The sequence below is a fragment of the Lissotriton helveticus genome (assembly GCF_964261635.1).
Source record: "Lissotriton helveticus chromosome 1_1 unlocalized genomic scaffold, aLisHel1.1 SUPER_1_unloc_10, whole genome shotgun sequence".
Lineage (NCBI taxonomy): Eukaryota > Metazoa > Chordata > Amphibia > Caudata > Salamandridae > Lissotriton > Lissotriton helveticus.
In genome coordinates this window covers 1,645,370-1,664,142 of record NW_027611649.1, presented here as the reverse complement: position 1 = coordinate 1,664,142, position 18,773 = coordinate 1,645,370, and the positions used below count along the sequence as shown (strand labels likewise).

At 47.4% G+C, this 18,773-nt stretch overlaps 1 protein-coding gene across 2 annotated transcripts in view; it reads left to right on the top strand.

Annotated features, from left to right (window-relative positions):
* Nucleotides 1–18,773, top strand: part of LOC144805451 (uncharacterized) — a 54,013-nt gene that overhangs the window by 19,036 nt on the left and 16,204 nt on the right. Inside the window, exons 3-4 of one of the 2 annotated variants that reach the window (XR_013605519.1) lie at nt 758–876; nt 6,890–7,154. The gene's annotated coding sequence lies outside the window, so the exon portion shown is untranslated. Of the gene's footprint in view, nt 1–757; nt 877–6,889; nt 7,155–18,773 lie in introns of those variants that run through there. The other variant, XM_078672002.1, reaches the window with a different exon arrangement.

Genomic DNA, 18,773 nt, shown 5'->3' with positions numbered 1-18,773 from the left:
CCAAAGTGCTTGCTGACTTGGAGGAGTATTGCCTGGTCCGGTGTGGAACCAAGCCAGCGAGGCTTTGCTGCAGGCTCATTTGCCCTGATAGCTGGTCAACCGTTTGAGGAGGAGGAGGTGAAGAGCTGGCTAAGTGTGCCATGAGGCTGGCATTTCAGTACATCCCTGAGAAGTGAGCTTTGAGTCGATGTAGTGTTCCTCTTATACCCCGTGCAATTCTATCTCTCCAAAGCCTCAAGAATTCCCGGGTGTGAAGGGCGGCTGATTCTGATTGGGTGCTTGATAGTTTTCCATAAACTCATGTTCTTGATTGTTCATGTTTGTCAGTAGTTAATGAAACACACCCAAGCGTTTTATCTCTTCAGTTGACACAAGCTGCAAAACAGGTTTCTTTCTCGTTGCAAGAAAATACGAACGGCCAACGAGCCTCTGTCTGTCAAAAAATGGAATGGCTGAGGAATTGTCATTCATCTCACTGCTAAGCAGAGCAGTGTCCTGCTTCACCCTCACTCAGACCTCTGATTTTAACTAACATCGCTTAGAACACTGGGACTTTAGAACCCATCCTTTTAATGAGAAAAACAAAACTACAAGTCCCATAAGCAATAGTGGTGTAAGGTGTCACGCATGACCTGGGGCAACATCGATTCAGCACATCCAGTTCCATTTTTTAAGTATTTGACATAATATTGAATTTATAACCTTTGTTTTTATGGTCATGAGTCACCAGAATACTAAAAACTTCTTTTATTTTCAGGGTCAATTAAGTAATGGTCACCAGCTTGGAAGCTCTGTTAATTCTTCAGTATTTGTCATTGATCTCCACGTGTGGCTGGTTTGGGTCTGCCCCTGCATCGTTCCCGATAACTCGCACAGGTAAGGAGCTTGTAGCAGCAACATGATAACCTCATACTCGTCTGTAAGAAGTGCACTCTGAGGCAGGTATCCAATAATTTTTGTGAAACAAGCAAGCGCCAATATCTGCTATGTACATTTGTTAAAATAAAACACAAACAAATCACAGAATACTGTTCCGGAGGTTCAGTCCCAGAGTCATTATCTGTAACTGAATGCAGACACCCTAGGAAGCAGGTGCTTTTAAGACAAGTTGCGTTAACTCACCTGATGGTGACATGCGGCGCTACAATGCCTGGTGGGCACCACCAGAGGGCACTTTGTCGGAGATCTTTTATTAAGTATGCCGGATGAGCATAGTAGGACAGAGGATGTTGTGTCATAAGATGTGAGATTGGTGAAAGCCTGAATATAAGATCAACTATCGACCAGTTGCCACAATATAGTTAATGTGATCTTCCTCGTCCATGTTGAGATTAAAAGCAGTGGCAGAGAAATTGAGGAACTAATGGCCCCTATCACTGTGTGAAAGTTTAGAATACCTATGGACCTGCTGGTAAGCTGGGGTCTATACTTCAGGTCAACGTTTTTCATGCCTTGTGTAGTCATGGAGCAATCTGTTGGCATTTCATCAGGACCAAATATGGGAAAATGGGTAAATGTGACCTAATCTTCTCCACAGGGTGAGGAGCTCTGTAACTCAAAGCCCTGCACCGTGCATAGGTGATAAGGTGCCTATTAACATCTTACTGCCACAGGTGAGCGCTGTCTAACAGGGTGCACTAGATACGGTAACCCTCCTAAAATTCAGGACATACTGACTTATCCAATAACGAGGACGCCGCATCAGAGGGCAACTGGTTTGAAAAGCACCTGCTTCCTAGGGTTCCTGCGTTCAGTTAGAGATAATGTCTGTGGGACTGAACCTCCAGAACAGTATACTGAGAGTTGATTTATATGAAGAATGTGTATACTGGACTGTCATTTTCCTCAGCATCTCTTGTGCTATGTAAAATAAAACACAACACTCCGGGAGGCCAACAAATCTATCATACATTTAATGCAAAAATAGCAAAAGGCCAAGCAAACTAACAAGTGACAATTGTCTTTGCAATGGACGAGAGCATCCACCCTAAAGCAAGTTGGAGTATATAATGCTAATGCTCCCCATGTATTTTTATACACTTTTCTCCTAATACAAGTCAATGAAACATGAACACGTGATAGAAGCAGCTACTGAAAAAAACACTAATGAGTAGGAGGTAGGATCTTCTCTCGAGGGGAATGTGAGGAGTCCATGAGGTGCAGATCAAAGATACACAGACAAGCTGCAGAAGTCACTGTTTCTGGAAATAACACTTCTGTTTGTCCATATTCAATTTACTAAATTGAACAGGAGCTCGCACAGCTGAGGGTGATCAGGGTAGTGTCTTTTAGACAATGAGTGTGCAGCAGAGGAAACACTGTCTGCGCCGGCAGTGTGAAAACCAAGGTACTCATACAAAGCTCACTCAGTTGAGAGAGCACCTCTGCGCACAACGGTAGAGACCAAAAAGGTCTAGTTCTTTTTAAACAAAAATTTAAGAGCATTGATTCAATGTGAGGTATTCATCAGCTTTCACATTTTATTCATGATTTTGAAAGTGAGAATCAAGGTAGTAATCCAAACGAATATCATTCCAACAGTAAGTATGTTCCAAACACATAATCACGTATCCCGATGCATTTCGGGCCAAGCCCTTCTTCAGGGGAATACTCTATGAAAACAATCCAAATAAAAACGATTCAGTTTGGTGTAAAAATGAGTTATACTCAATTACATGCGTCGTGCACACTGTGAAAAAACGTGAAATATCATGCAACACGAACTTATACATCAAAAAGGTAGTGTGTCCAAGTGAATAAAGATAATAAGAATAATGCTTAGTAACGGTGCAAGCAGTCATGGCTTCAGACTATCGACACTGTTATATCACCCGGTGAGTAGAAACGGTTGTAACAAAACCTCGTGTAACCCGCTGCGGTAAAAAGTCGGAGAAGAACCAAAGTGCGTGATGGAAACTCAGGGTCAGTGAATGTTAAAAACACCGTGCTCTGAAATCGAAATAAACCAAAATAACATGCCGCCTAATATGTCCCAACTCAGGTACTTACTTCATGCAAACGTTGAACAAGCTCCGCCAAGAGCCGTCAAGTCGGTGAACTGTCAGGAAAGCCGATGTGAGCGCAAACAAAACCCAGAGGTGACCCGCGATTAAACCGGAAATGAACGAGGGACTACAACTCAGGTGTAGCCTAAGGAAGGGTGATAGCCAAGGTGGGGGCCATATTGGAACGGTGAATAAAGCCAAAGAAAGTCAAAATAACATGCAATATGAGAAACGTTGTGACATTAAGGTAACAAAACCTACATGTGCTGAAACACAAGTTCATGAACCAAATTAGAGTACATAAGTAAGTTACAGATAGCACAAAAATTCCATCCGGTCATTAAGAGCATGCGGTGCCATGGTGGACATCAAGCGGATCCAAACGTTTTCTCTTTTTAACAACGTGTTCTTGTTGTTCATGGTTATCTTGACTTGTTCGAGTACTTGAAATTTCAATTGGGCAACACTGTGTCTCTGTTCCATAAAGTGAGTAGCCACACTGGATTTCGAGTTGAATGTCCGTATATTGCTTTTATGTTCCAAAATGCGTGCACGGATTTTTCTCTCCGTGTGCCCAATATAACACTTGCCACAAGGGCACTTCAACATATAGATGACATTGCTGGTGTTGCATGTAGCGTTCACTTTCAGTTTTATGACATGTCCTTTCATGGGGTGAGTAGTTCTGTTGCCAGGGATGCAGTTCCCACAATTACTGCAATTATAACAAGGTTTGAAGCCATTATAAACCAAAGGGGTGGTGATAGACATGGGTTTATTCAATAGTTCTTTGACATTACGGCCTCTGGTGAATGCAAACATTGGAGATTGGTTAAATATACCGTTGAAATCAGGTTCCATTGTAAGTATGGGCCAGTGTTTCCGAATGATGTGTTGAAACTGATTCGACAACTTTGAGTGTTTTGAAACTACAACCATGCGATCAGTGGTTTTTTTTGGTTTGGGTTTTAGTAGTTGAGATCTCACACATTTATCAGTTCTCTCCATGGCTAGATCCAAGATGGGTGTGGGGTACCCACGTGCTTTAAGTCTCTCCAGGGTGTTTTTAAGGGCCTGTTTACATTCGTGATCTTTGGAAACTATACGTTTTACTCTTAAAAGCTGAGCAAAGGGTAGGTTGTTCCTGAGGCTAAGTCGATGAAAACTACTGTAATGTAGTATGGAGTTCCTGTCCGTGGGTTTTCGATATATGGTTGTTGACCAGTCATTAGGGTCTCGATGTATTTCCACATCCAAGTAGTGGACACATTTATCACTGTACTCCCAGGTAAACTGAATACGTTCATTGACATTGTTCCATGATTCCAGAAAGTTGACCAGAGTTTCAGTGGAACCTTCCCATAATAAAAAGACGTCATCAATGTACCGTAGGTACAGTTTGCCATGTTGTATCCAGTTGCTTTGGCTCAGTATATGTGACTCTTCAAATACTTTCATGTAGATGTTAGCGTAGCAAGGAGCGGCCGAATTTCCCATAGCCGTACATATTCAATTTACTACAAGATGCAGGAAAGTGTGCAGATGGACATCACTAAATAAAATGGTTCTGAGCCCTAATAGAATCATGTAACTTTGCAGGCATATTAAGGCGAACAGTCACATCAAATTAATACAAGAATATTGTAATTTGATAATGTAATATATCAATGCACGTTGTGGCATTCATGTGTAACCAATTATCGGTATTAAAGAAACCAGTATATCCGGTTATGCTTTCTCAATTCCTTCTTCCTAGAGGCCACCACTGCTGCTATCCAGCTGTGTTCAGCAGTGCCTCCTGTGACCTGGAATCCTGCATTTAATCAATACCAAAGGTTGTCAATGCTTCTAGCCAACTCCGGTCACTGGTGCCACTCGCACCCCCACCACCCTTGGGCCTGTTATTCTTCTAGCCAGCTCCAGTAAGTAGTGGCCCCTTGGACCTGTATGTAAGCCTACTAGCCAGCTCCTGTTAGTACTGGCCCCTGGGACCTGTTATCATTCTAGCCAACTTGAGTCATTAGTAGCACCTTGGGACTAGTGATCATACTAACCAATTTCAGTCAGTATTGCCCCCCTGAGAGCTATTATCTAGCTAGGTAACTCCAGTCAGTAGTGACCCCTGTTCCTTAGATCCTGCAAATATTCAAAACCAGAGGTCATCTCCTTTGCCAAACAGGTCCAGTCAATATTGACATGCATTGTTACCCTGCCTGTAATGAATACCAGAGGCTAGCGTTGTTGCTAGCCAGCTCCAGCCACCAGTGGCCGGTCACATATTATCCTCAATAGGATCAATGCCCAAGGCCTGTGCAGCTGCTAACCTGCTCTAGTCAGTAGTGACCTCCCAGACCTGGTATTCTGCATATAATCAGCAAGGCTTCTGCCCTAGTAACACTCACCCCACATCCTTATGGTATATAAGCAATGTCATTTATTTACTTACATCATAAGGTAGGTATCGCACTATGTCACACGATCCCTAAAACAAATAAAATCAAAAGTTGCCTAACCATTCAGCACTCCACCTTGTCAAAAATGACCAAATCACACCAAGCACTATAGCCTGTCACATCACATGGCACACTCAGCAACAACATGACCAGATACCAAAACAGAGATTTGGGGCCATTAATCCTCTGTTCGAGGCATGTGTGCTGTAGATGCACATGCTTTGCATACTCCTGCCATCTTCAATCAATCATCAGAAAATTTCTAGAGCGCACTACACACCCGCGAGGGTCTCAAGGCGCTGGGGGAGGTTGGCTGCAGCTAGCGGTCGAAGAGCCAGGTCTTGAGTAGACTCCTGAAGGTCTGTGGGTCTTCTGTCTGGTGTAGGGGTAGAGGGAGGGCGTTCCATGTCTTGGTGGCTAGGTGGGAGAAGGATCTTCCCCCGGAGGTGGTTCTGTGGATGCGTGGGACGGTGGCCAGTGAGAGTTCTCTGTTGGGTGTGTAGAATGATAGTCGTCTGTTGAGGTATTCTGGTCGTCTGTTGAGGTATTCTGGTCCGGTGTTGTGGAGTGCTTTGTGTGCGAGGGTCAGGAGTTTGAAGGTAATTCTTTTGTTGACAGGGAGCCAGTGCAAGTCTCTCAGGTGGGGGGTGATGTGGTCTCGGCGGGGAACGTCGAGGACTAGGCGTGCCGAGGCGTTCTGTATTCTTTGCTGCTGATGAGCTTGGACGGGGCTCCGGCGTAGAGGTCGTTTCCGTAGTCGAGTCTGCTGCTGATGAGGGCGTGGGTGACGGTTTTCCGTGTGTCTGTAGGGATCCATCTATAGATCATGCGGAGGGTGTAGAAGCAGGTTGAGGAGACTGCGTTGATTTGGTGCCATCTTGTGTTGGGTCCGGATGTTTGCAAGTTGTTTTTCTTCGAAGAAGTCTTTCCAGTCACGAGCTAAGGTGACTCCTCCTTTCGGTTATAGTGGGCATGGGCATTGACTCCATTGTTGTTTTTTACCCCAAACTGGTTCGTATGTGTATTGCTGCGCTCCGAAACCGCTACTCTGGTTCCTCTCAGTGCGCAGTCCACTCTACCCTCAACGATATTGATTAGGTACGCGTTTCCCTGTTCTCTGCGTTTCAAATCGATCGACAAACTCTCCATTTTGGATAGAAAACCTTGTGGGCAATCGTTGGGCCTTGCTACATACGGCCAGCCATCTGCAAATGGAACGGACTCCATTCCATTTCTGTCCTGGGTGCCACGCCAAGTACCCTCGCATGACCTACATCAAGTTTGTAACTTATGCCTCTCTCCAGAGCACAAGGAGGAAGACTGCGAAGCTTGTAAGTCGTTTCGGTCCAAGAGGACTCTACCCGATCATCAGACACGATGACGAGAGAGGAAGCGTCAAAGTATTTAACACACTCTTGGATATCTTTGCAGAAGAATCTGACCAAGAAGAGATAGAAGCGTCCTCCGTAGAAGAAGAGGCTTTCTCGATTCCAGAGTCCGATTCCGAGCTCGAAATCTATCTGGAGTCCCAAGATGTGCCTTCGGGACATACTTTCGGGGGAAGAATCTGACCAAGACGAGATAGAAGCGTCTGCCGTAGAAGAAGAGGCCCATCTCTGTGCCAGAGCGCAATCGTTGGGGCATGCTGGGGCAGCCATGTGATTGCAATTTTATGTCATGCCAGTACCATAGGCGACTGACCAAATGTATAGGTTATCATGCGCCCTTTCTGACAACTAAAGTGGCCTAATAAACAGCATTTGGGTGTCAGCTCAATACTTAGTTGTGTGACATGCACCATTTCTTTTACATCTAGTTGCCAGAAGGAGTGTATTGCATCGCAGGACCATGGTTAATGTAAGAAATCAGCCCCCACAGTGTTGCAGCGCAAGCATATATCTGGGCAAGACCCGACCATTCGATGAAGGCCTTGTGACGTTAAGTAGGTTCTTTGCAGAAAATTATAATGTATCAGTCGAAAATGTGCATTACTGGAAACCATGCGTGTCAGTTCACAGGCCCGCTACCAGTCTTGATCTTCCATTGGAATGTCAAAGTCTAAATTCCAGGCCTCTCGGACCCGTGTGTAGTGCCTACTGTATCTGATCGCATTGTACTGTAAAGATGCATAATTAGGTGTCTACACGCACCATAGGTTAGCAGTGTCTCCAGGGTTTGAGTATGCAGCGGAGCGGTCGCAAAGCATGGCCAGGTGTGCTTAGTTACGTCTGCCAAGCATCACATGTTATAAAAATTGCCCCTGGCTTAGACAAAACTCTTTGCGGGCATGTTTAAGGCGATAAGTCTCATCTGGGTACAATTCACCCTATTGCTTGCATCTCCCTCCCTCCATGCCTAGAAGGACATACTGAGTGCTATCTGCCTGATTGGTTTTAATATCCAGATTGGGAGCTACCTATGGAATGGTGCGCGCTTAAGTACTCTCACTACAAACCATTGACATACTCTGGCCGCCTGTCGCACAATATATGGAGTATCTCTCGGTGTACCTGATTCCTCTATTAACAGCTCTGGAAGACAACCTGCGTCCACCATTCCCGCCAAGAGCCACATTTCCCAACTAGGGAGCGATCGAGCTGCGTGTTGCAATTGAACAGCATAATATTAGGGGTCGAAATGTGGGACCTCCAATCCCCCGCTGCATAAGTCCTGGTCAGTGTGGCCAAAGCCACTCTGCTATGTGTAATGGCCTTGTTGAAAGATTTAACAAGACCATTAAGGGCGTGATTGGTGGACTTCCTGAAAAACTCAAAATAAGATTGGATGTCTTACTTCCAATCCTGCTTTTTGCCTATTGGGAAGGGCCTTAGAAGGGAGTGGGATCCTCCTTATTTTAGCTTCTGTTTGGGTTTCCTGTCGGGACCACTGTGCCTTGTGAAGGAGGGATTGGAGAAACCTCTTGTTGAACCTTAGCAGATATAGTGGACTCTGTGCTTGGCTTTTGCTCCAGGATGTATGAGTACGTGGAAAAAGCAAGCAAAAACATTGAGGACAGCCTAGAGCTCCAGAAGCTCTGGACATGCTAAAAGGCTGCTATGGTTGAGTTCCAGCCAGGGCAGATGCTGTGGGTTTTGGGGCTGTGGCTCCTAGGACTCTGCAAGGTAAGTGGAGTGGACCCTACCCTACCCTAGAACGAAAAGGGGCGGTCACCTACCTGGTAGACCCTGGCTCTGACAGGAACCCCGATAGTGTCATTCATGTCAACCGACTCACACCCTACTATGACATGGCAGATGTGACCATGCTCGTGGTTACAGATGAGGATCAGGAAGCAAAGAGTGAACCTGTCCCTGACCTGTACAGAAATCCAAAAGATGGGTCAGTGGAAGGTGCAGTCTTGTCAGACACCCTACCAGCCCATCAGGAGACTGATTGCAGACAAGTCCTAAATCAGTTTGCTGGGCTCTTCTTTTTGACCTCCCGCCAGACTCGCTGGTGTACCCATGATGTAGACGCTGATGAAAGCCTACCTGTCGAGAATAAAATATACAGGCAGACTGAACATGTGAATGAGAGCATCAAAGCTGAAGTAAGCATGATGCTGGAATTGGGAGTTCTAAAGCCTTCTGAGAGCCCCTGGACCTGCCGAGTTGTCTTAATCCCCAAGCCTCATAACCAGGATGGTAAGAAAGAAATGAGGTTTTGTGTGGACTATTGGGGCGTGAATGCTGTGACCAAAAGCAATGCAGACCAAATTCCATGGGCAGATTAACTTATTGACAGGTTGGGAGCAGCCAAGTATTTGAGTACGTTTGATCTCACTTCAGAGTACTGGCATATAGGTCTGACTCCAGGAGCAAAATAAATATCTGCATTTTCAACCCTAGATGGGTATTATCAGTTCACTGTAATGCCCTTTGGTTTGAAAAATGCACCTGCCACTTTTCAAAGGTTGGTGAACTAAGCCCTTGCTGAATTGGAATCCTTGAGTGCAGCATATCTACACAATATTGCTGTTTTTAGCTCTACCTGGCAGGATCACCTGGTCCACCTTAGGAAAGTACTGGAGGCTCTGAGAAGTGCAGGCCTCGTTATCAAGGCATGCAAGTGCAAGATAGGGCAGGGAAAGGTTGCATACTTGGGTCACCTTGTGAGTAGAGGCCAGGTTCAACCCATACAACCCAAGTTCTCTTCCAGGGGATCCTCATCAATAGTCATAAGCACTGAATATTCCCGCCCACATGCGGGGACCCCGGAAATATTATAAAAATATATATGTAAATCACATATAACTAGCTCGACATATATGTATGCACATATATAATTTTTTCTCACACCAATGCAGCCCCAAAACTGAGGTTAAACAATGTAATTACTCATACATGTACTAAATTATCAAGCAAATAAAAAACATATTAGGTCAAATGGCCCTTGAACTCTGTGTTTTAAGTAGCAAAATACTCATAAATCATGAAAATTGCTAATAAATAGACATTGTTAGCCCATAGGCTGCATTGTTAAAGCAAAAGCATAGAAAATGAAACCATTTTCAACAAATAAAACTGGCACCGTGCCGTTAAGGCAGCTATGACCCCTGGCTTCCCATCGTGCCTCAGGGGTGACAGTTAGGACAGTTGTTCTTTCCAGCTCCTTCAGTCAGGACCCTGGTTTAACAGCTCCTCCCTTTTTTGACTTTCTGTCAAAAAATACTAGGGATTTTCCTCAATTTTTACTTTCACTTGACGTCTTTTAAGCTTAGAGTGTTTGTGCTGCCTTTTTTGACTTTCAAAAAAAGAATATTTTTGTCAAAATGCCTTCTATTCTTGACACCTGCCCTTCCTGTGGCCAGGACCTGTGTGTATCCTCTGTCTCTGTGAGACACACTCTGCAGACCCTTGTGAACACTGCAAGAATCTTTCTAGGAGAACCCTCAAGGATAGAGAGAGGATAAGGATCTATGGCCTCTCTGAAAGAGGTAGGCCTCCTGAGAGACGGAAAAAATGAAGGACGCAATCGACGTCGAGAGAAGTCCCGACTTGTTCACTTTCGGCGTCAGGATCAGTGTCGAAGCTTCCAGCGGCGACGAAGACGACGTCGAAGACGAGTCATCTTCCTTCAACGATGAAGACTTCAGCGTCGAGATCCAAGGTACCTCCGCTGACGTCCACCGTCGACGCAGCATCATAGGCCTTCGACGGCGAAGCTTTCTCCGTTGACGCCTAGTCATAAGTGTTCGACGTCGAGGCACACTCTGGCGTCTCACCACCGGTGCTTGACATCGAGACACACTCCGTCGTCACCTCACCACCGGCGCTCAATGTCGAGACACACTCCGTCGTCACCTCACCACCGACGCTCAACGTCGAGACACACTTGGTCGACGGATCATCACCGGCACTCGACTTCGAGGCAGTCTCCGTCGATGCCGCACCACCGGCGCTCGACGTCGCAGCATCCTCCGTCGTCGTCAAAGCATCGACTTTCGACGTCGAGTCGTATGTCTTCGACTTCTCAACACCGAAGTCTGACGTCGAGGCAAGTCTCTCCATCTGAATCCCAGAGGTGTTCGACGTCGAGCCATAGATCTCCGCAAGGAGAGGTTCAACTAGCCTCGGAGCAGCTTCCATCATCGGTGTCGAGGCCGGTCCTGCCCAGGTCCACGTCGACCCAGAAAGCTACGATGTCAAGTTTACCATCTCCGTCGCCAGGTCACAGACAGCCGTCGCAGCAGAGATCTCCACAGTCGGCGTTGGCGGCAGAGGGAGACACGACCTCAGGGAGACACTCTAGGTCTACTGAGCATTCTCCTGGGAGCAGGAGTCTTCCTGCTAAAAGGAAGACGGGTCCAGCGGATGAGGCATCACGGAGTCGCTCAAGATCCCGGTCTAGAAGCCTTTCCAGAGAGAATTTGCCTCCAGTGAGCCTTTCATCATCATCTTCAGGCTCTCACTCTTCTCACCGGAATAGATCTCCAGATGTAGTGATATATTCCTCCAACAGTGAGAGGTCCAGGCATTCTCCTGATGGTTCGCTGCATGGACAGAGGAGATCACCCCCACCAACAAGTTTGCCTGTGAGGAGAGATACTCAGAATTCGCCCTCCATCAGGTTGTCACCAAGATGGTACAGGCCTCTCCATCACAGGGCGCCAGACAAGGAAACAGCAGCCAGGCTGGCAGCAGCTCGAGACAAACCAGTGTCCAGGCCCAGAGAACAATCGCGCACCCCGGTGTGCTCCAGCAGACGGAGGTCCAGGTCTAGGAGCAGAAGAAGGGAACGCAGATCTCCCACTTCTTCCTCTTCCCCTACTCGATCTCATAGGGATTATTCTCAGACCTTGACGGACAGTCCTCCATCCAGAATATATCCCGTGGATGACATCTTTACCTTTCAAGACATCTTGGGCAGAGGGGCTCTTAAGCTGTGTGTTCCCATGACAACGCACCAGACCAAAACCTCAGTTATTTTTGAGACTTTGCATCATAGGTAAAGTAAAGTAAAGTCCACATTTGTAAAGCGCACAATCACCCGTAAGAGTCTCTAGGCGCTGGGGGGCCGTCGGGAAGATTAAGCGAGCTATTGCCCAGAGTCACATGGTGCTGGGCTGACCTGCCGCCGGAGCCGGGGATCGAACCGTGGTCCCCAGATTCCAGCGTCAGTCGCCCTGGCCGCGGCGCCACACCTCTTCCACGGTCTGCGCCCAAACCTCTGCTACCCTTGGTTCCGGGGATTATAGAACCGGTTATGGTGGTGTTCCTCACGCCAGCGACAATAAAGGCCGCTCCAGTGAGGATTCTCAAGAAATATCGCTTGCCAGAGGAGGATCCACTCTTCCTCAGAGGCGTTCGGCCACCAGACTCGGTCATCATCGCAGTGGTGAAAAAATCTCATGCTGTAGCTTCCTCCTCCACAGTACCTAATGTTAGGGGAGAGCAAGTCGCAGGATTCATGTGGAAGAAGAGTCTGCAACACCTCAGCCTCACTCCTGAAAGTATCCAATGCGATAGCGCTTTTCGGCCGCTATGATAGGTCCCTGTGGGATTCTCTGCAGCGGTTCATCGAGAAACTTCCGCAAGAGGACGAAAGGACTTTGAGGAGATTCTCTTGGAGGGCAGCCAAGTCTCCAACCAAATCATCAGCGCTGCAGCGGAAGGTGCGACCCTCTCAGCGCATGGCTATGCCCTCGGAGTGTGTGCAAGAAAGTCTTCCTGGCTACGTCTTACTGCATTGAAACCAGAAGCTCAATCCCGGATCTTGAACTTGCCTTTTTCAGGAACATCGTTGTTTGGGGCAGGTACCGATGAAGAGATGCAGCGGATAAAAGCATAATTAGACCCTCTTAAAGCTGTGGGGATTGAAAAGAAAAAAGAGTTTCAGAGGAGGTTTCGTCCCTACAGTAAAGTCTCTTCCAAGCAGAGGGTTCAAACCCCTCAGTGGCAGAAGGGTCAGGACCAACAGGGGCAGCAGAAGTCTCAATATAGAGGCAGGCGTAATTCCAGAGGTGGTGGAAATCAGCGCCAGGGCAACAATTCCAACAAAGCCCAATCCAAGCCATTAGTCCTTCCTTCCCCCAGCGCCGTTAACCACTCCAGTGAGGGGAAGCATCGCGCATCATATGGAAGAGTGGCATACCATTGCAAAAGATCGCTGGGTGTTAGCTAGACTTCAGAATGGATACTGTCTTAATTTCCAACAACGGCCTACACCCGTTCCTCCAATGCCAACATCAAGTCATCAGCTGAAACTTCTGAAAAAAGAAGTGGCTATCCTTCTCGAAAAGTCGGCCATCGAGAGGGTGCCAATCTCTCAAAGGGGGAAAGGAGTGTATTCTTGATATTTTCTAGTCAGGAAAAAGGGCCAGAAAGCAGAATACAGACCCATTCTAGACTTGAGAACACTCAATCTGTATGTCAAGAAAGAGAGGTTTTGCATGTTGGCGCTTCATCAAATATATCCGCATCTCACGAGAGGAGATTGGATGTGTTCGCTGGACCTACAAGATGCATATTTTCATGTGCCGATCGCTCACAATCACAGAAGATTGCTTCGGTTCCGGTTGGGGACCTCTCACTTCCAGTTCAAAGTCATCCCGTTCGGGTTGAAGTCAGCACCTCGAGTGTTCACGAAGTGTGTCGCAGTGGTAGAGGCCGCTCTACGCCGCAGGGATGTCTTCGTGTACCCATACCTGGATGACTGGCCGTTGAAAGGTCCTTCCCCAGACAGTGTAAGAAATCAATTTCTGAGCTGCATCGACCTCTGCCACCGGTTGGCTCTGCATGTGAACTTCAACAAGCCAATCTCACAGCCTACTCAGAAGATACATTTCCTAGGAGCTCTGCTAGACTCCGAGGTAGGAAAAGTGTTTCCTTCGGAGAAGAGACAGTGTTCCATAGTTCAGAAGTGTCAACTGGTGCTTCGCAGCAAGGACCTAAAGGTGCGAAGGATTGCCTCCCTGCTAGGGTCGATGGCATCCTGCATTTTCCTGGTCCCAAATGCCAGACTACGAATACGTCCTCTTCAGCAGGATCTGGAGGACAAGTGGGACCAACAGTCAGCATGCTGGGATGACAAAATCACACTGTCAGACGCAGCGCGGGCATCCATTCCTTGGTGGGCAAAGAAGAAAAATATGCAGGTCGGAATTCTGTTCCATCAAACTCCTCCTGCCCAGACGTTAATCACAGATGCATCTTTGCAAGGATAGGGAGCACACATGGGTCATCTCCAAATGCAAGGTCTGTGGTCCCTCAAAGAGCGTACTTACCACATCAACATGCTGGAGTTGAGGGCAGTCCACTTCGCCCTCAAAGCGTTCCTTCCCTCGATTCAGGACTCGTCCGTGTTAGTACAGACGGACCCCACCATCACAATGTACTACCTGAACAAGCAGGGAGGTACACGCTCACGGGCTCTTTAGCTGGAGGCCCAAAACATTTGGCATTGGCTCCTGGCTCGCAATCTATCAATCACAGCAGTCCACCTCCCAGGAGAACAGAATGTGACGGCGAACGCTCTAAGCCGGCATTTCGAAGACAGAGAAGACTGGGTTCTTAACGACAAGGTTGTCGAAGACATCTTCCAGTCTTGGGGTCGTCCCACCATAGATCGCTTCGCGGACGACGAAAACACCAAATGCCGAGACTTCACCTCAAGATTCTACCGCCCAGGGTCGAAAGGGAATGCCCTTTTGATAAACTGATCAGGTGAATTTGTGTACGTCTTTCCACTCCTTCCGCTGATCCCGAAGGTGGGGAGCAAGCTGACGAACTCGTACACAGCGATGAGCCTCATCGCCCCGATTGGCCGAGACAATGGTGGTACACGGACTTTCTCCATCTGTCAGTGAGCCCGCAAAGGAAGCTGCCATGCAGGCCCGACCTGCTATCCATGATGAAAGGGAGGATTCATCATCCCAACCTTCCGTCACTGAGCTTGGCAGCACGGCTCCTGAGGTCATACAATACGGCCACCTAGGACTTCTGCAAGACTGCATGTCCATATTAAAAGAGGCACGGCGTCCTTCCACAAGACATTCTTATGCATGCAAGTGGAAGCGCTTCTATATGTGGTGTATGCAGAACGACTTATTGTATCTGGCTAAAGCTGGGTTGAAGTTTAATTCTATTAAAGTGCATTTGGCTGCGATAACAGCTTATAGGCGATCACCTTCCCAACCTTCTTTTCTTCCAGTTGCAAGCTGTGAAGGATTTTCTGCAGGAGTTCGAAAAGATTTATCCCCCAGTGCAACCTCCGTCACCCCCCAGGGAGGTGAACCTGGTGCTATCAAAATTGTTGGGTCCACCTTTTGAACCCATTTATAAAGCAACTTTGCAGCATATTTCGTGGAAGGCTGCTTTTTTGGTAGCAATCACGTCGGCTCGCAGGGTGAGCGAAATTCAAGGTCTCTGTGCCAAAGAGCCTTACACAGTGCTCCGTCTGAATAGGGTAGTGTTGAGAACACATCCTTCTTTTCTACCTAAGGTGGTGTAAAATTTTCATGTAAACCAGACCATCTCTCTACCCACCTTTTTTCCCAATCCCTCCACACCAGCTGAGAGGGCATTGCATTCTTTGGACCTGAAAAGAGTTCTGAAATTTGACCTTGATAAGTCCAAAACTATACGTAAGTCTGATTAGTTATTTGTCAACTATGGGTCGATCAGACCAGGTTATGCAGCCTCGAAACGTTCTATCTCAAGGTGGATAGTTTCTTGTATTAAGCTGGCTTATCAGTTGGCGGAGAAGACCCTGGGTGTTTTTCTCCCAAGGCGCATTCTACCAGAGGGAAAGCGGCTACTGCGGCTTTTCTTAATAATTTGCCTATGTCTGAGATTTGTAAGGCAGCGACCTGAAATGTATATGTAAATGTAAATGTTTTTGTGCTTGTATAGTGCACAGCTACCCGCTGTGGGTTTCCCGGCGCTTGTACGAATACCGCAAGGGAACCCTTCCTGGCTTTCCCTGTGAAGTGTCCACTCCTGGGCACCCCCATGTTGCAGACCAGGCATCCCTTGCGTTGTGGGGGCCGTTGTTGCAGCCTGGGACCCATGATCAGAATAGGCACTGAGGCGAGAATATCCGGTCAGGGGAATTAATGAGCCCGAGACCCGCCGAGGCAGGAATCGAACCCTGGTCCCTGGCCAGAGCTCTGCATCGAGGTCTGCCTGCTCTAACCATTGAGCCACACTTCTCCACCTGAAGGTCCGTCCATACATTTACCAGGCATTATTGTCTAGATTCAGACGCTAGAGCAGGTACCCAAGTAGGCCTTGCGGAATCTGTTTAACAGCTAGCTTGGCTGTTACAATTGTTTTGGTTGGGTCATGTTTCTTCTCATTTGCCTGCTGGTGGTTGGTTGGGCTTGCTATTCTAGTCAGTGCTTATGACTATTGATGAGGATCCCCTGGAAGAGAAGGATAAGTTACTTCCCTGTAATCCTAGTTCTCTTCCAGGGGTATCCTCATCAAAGTCATAAGCAACCCAGCCGCCTCCCCAGGCAAATGAGATATGACTATGTGTTTCTAATTCATTGTTGAGCCCTGTCTTCAGGGTTATGCAAAGAACAACTGACCTCACTGTCACCCCTGAGGCATGATGGGAAGCCAGGGGTCATGGCTGCCTTAAAGGCACGGTGCCAGTTTTATTTGTTGAAAATGGTTTAATTTTCTATGCTTTTGCTTTACAATGCAGCCTATGGGCTAACAATGTCTATTTATTAGCAATTTTCATGATTTATGAGTATTTTGCTCATTAAACCACAGAGTTCAAGGGCCATTTGACCTAATGTGTTTTTTATTTCCTTGCTAATTCAGTACATGTATGAGTAATTACATTGTTTAGCCTCAGTTTTGGGGCTGCATTGGTGTGAGAAAAAATGATATATGTGCATACATATATGAGGAGCTAGTTATATGGGATTTACATATATATTTTTATATTATTTCCAGGGTCCCCGCACGTGGGCGGGAATATTCATTGCTTATGACTTTGATCAGGATACCCCTAGAAGATAACCCCTGGAAGAGAACTCAGGCATCTAAGTCTCTTCCTGAGACACATTTGCCTAAAAAAAATGGGTCTCTCGTCGTCGATGAAGACTTCCGTTGCCACTGCTACGACAACGACTTCTACCTTCTCTTCTCCTCAACCTACAATGATTATGCTGTCGGCGTCCTCTCAGTTGATGTTTGTTATGGTGTCAGTGAAGCCTCGCCCGTCTGCCACCTCCCTCACTTCGTTGTCGACGAAAAAGAGGTATGTCTCCAGTAAGTCGCCGACGGATGCCTCCTCGCCGACGAGACGGTCGATGGCTCTCAAGGCTCTACCTGCTTCGTCAACAGATGCCTCGTCGACGGTTGCCTCAATGACAGCACAGAAGCCTTCCCTTACGTTACTTCGTCGTCGACCGCTGAGTTGTCAGCGGCATCCTTGGTTCCACCTTCAGCTTTGATGTCTCTAATCCCCTTGAACTCTTCAGCAACACTTTTGCCGCCTTCAGGAACGACGGATGTTTCCCTACTTCAACGTAGGAATTCTTCTTTGGATCTATTGCCAATTCAACCATCTCCAAATCTTCCTGTGGAGCTTTTTGACTATGGGGTTGATAAGGAGGATTCGGAAGAGGATGACAGGTTCCGTGCTGCTCGTACTCCTTTGGAGCTTCTTATCAAATGCCAAGATATTGATGATGACCAAGGATATGATTATTACCTTGAGCCTAATACTCAACCACCACTTGAGAATCCAACAGTGCAGATGCCCATGTCTCTCATCTCTAATTTGCAACATATGCTTGATGACTACTACCGCTGATTTCCTCCCTCGGAGTCGGCCTGATCTGTCCTACAGACGCATCTTCCTCTGCCTTCATTGATCATCGAGCCGCCACCTCCGGTTTCTCCGGTGGCATCGATGTCTCATCACCCGGAGGACGCACACACCACTGATGATGACAGATAAAATGGGGAGTTGGATGATAGAGCCCTCCTTACTGAGTGGGACAATTATCAAATTCAGACTCAGTCACCTACCACTCCAATTCCTGTTGACTCTCCGTCAGCTGACATAGGTGGGTTTCATGTTAATGGACAGGGAGTCCAAGAGATTCCAACTTCCTAGAGTCACCAAGGAATACGACTGTTTCTTGTATGATTCCAAAGATCAGCCACGGAAACAGGTTTGGGCTATCCCGATCATTGACTTAATCTGGCAGGACGGTTTGAAGGTCATGAAAACCCTGCTTCCATTCCTGCAGTCCTGCTACGCCTGGATATGAAGTACAAGGCCCCGGATGATTCCCAGTCTGTCTTATTGGTCAACCAAAGCCAGATTTGGTTATCTCCCAGGCAGCACAACGTCGTGCCAGGAATCCCTCGTCTCCATTATCTGCTCCTCCTGATCAAGATGGCAGACACCTTGATTCCATTGGAAAGAAGTTTTCCACCATGGCGGCAACTACTTTCCGGGCGGCTAATTCTCTTGCTATTCTAGGCCCCATTTATTGATGTGCCGCCGTACTGCGGCGTCCCCAGTCCACAGTCCCTGCCCGGTAACGTCGGGTTTTCACTCAGAGCCCCCTCTCTGCCTCCTCCAGCAGTCACCAGTACCTTGTAGTCCGAGGATGTCCTGTGCGCGCAGCCGCGTCCGTTTTGGTTTTCGCCGCCTTTATTCTGTGTCTAGGAGCAGTTCTTGTCGGGTCATCTGTATGCCGGGCCACCGTGAAACTTTAGTCCCCGGCTTCCGTAGTGCTGTTAGGCCCTGGTTGCACTGTCTCATAGCCGCTTGAGTTTTAGGAGTCTGGAGTAGCGGATTGCTTCACCGGGAACCAGAAGATCTCCCGTTTTTATACAGCCGT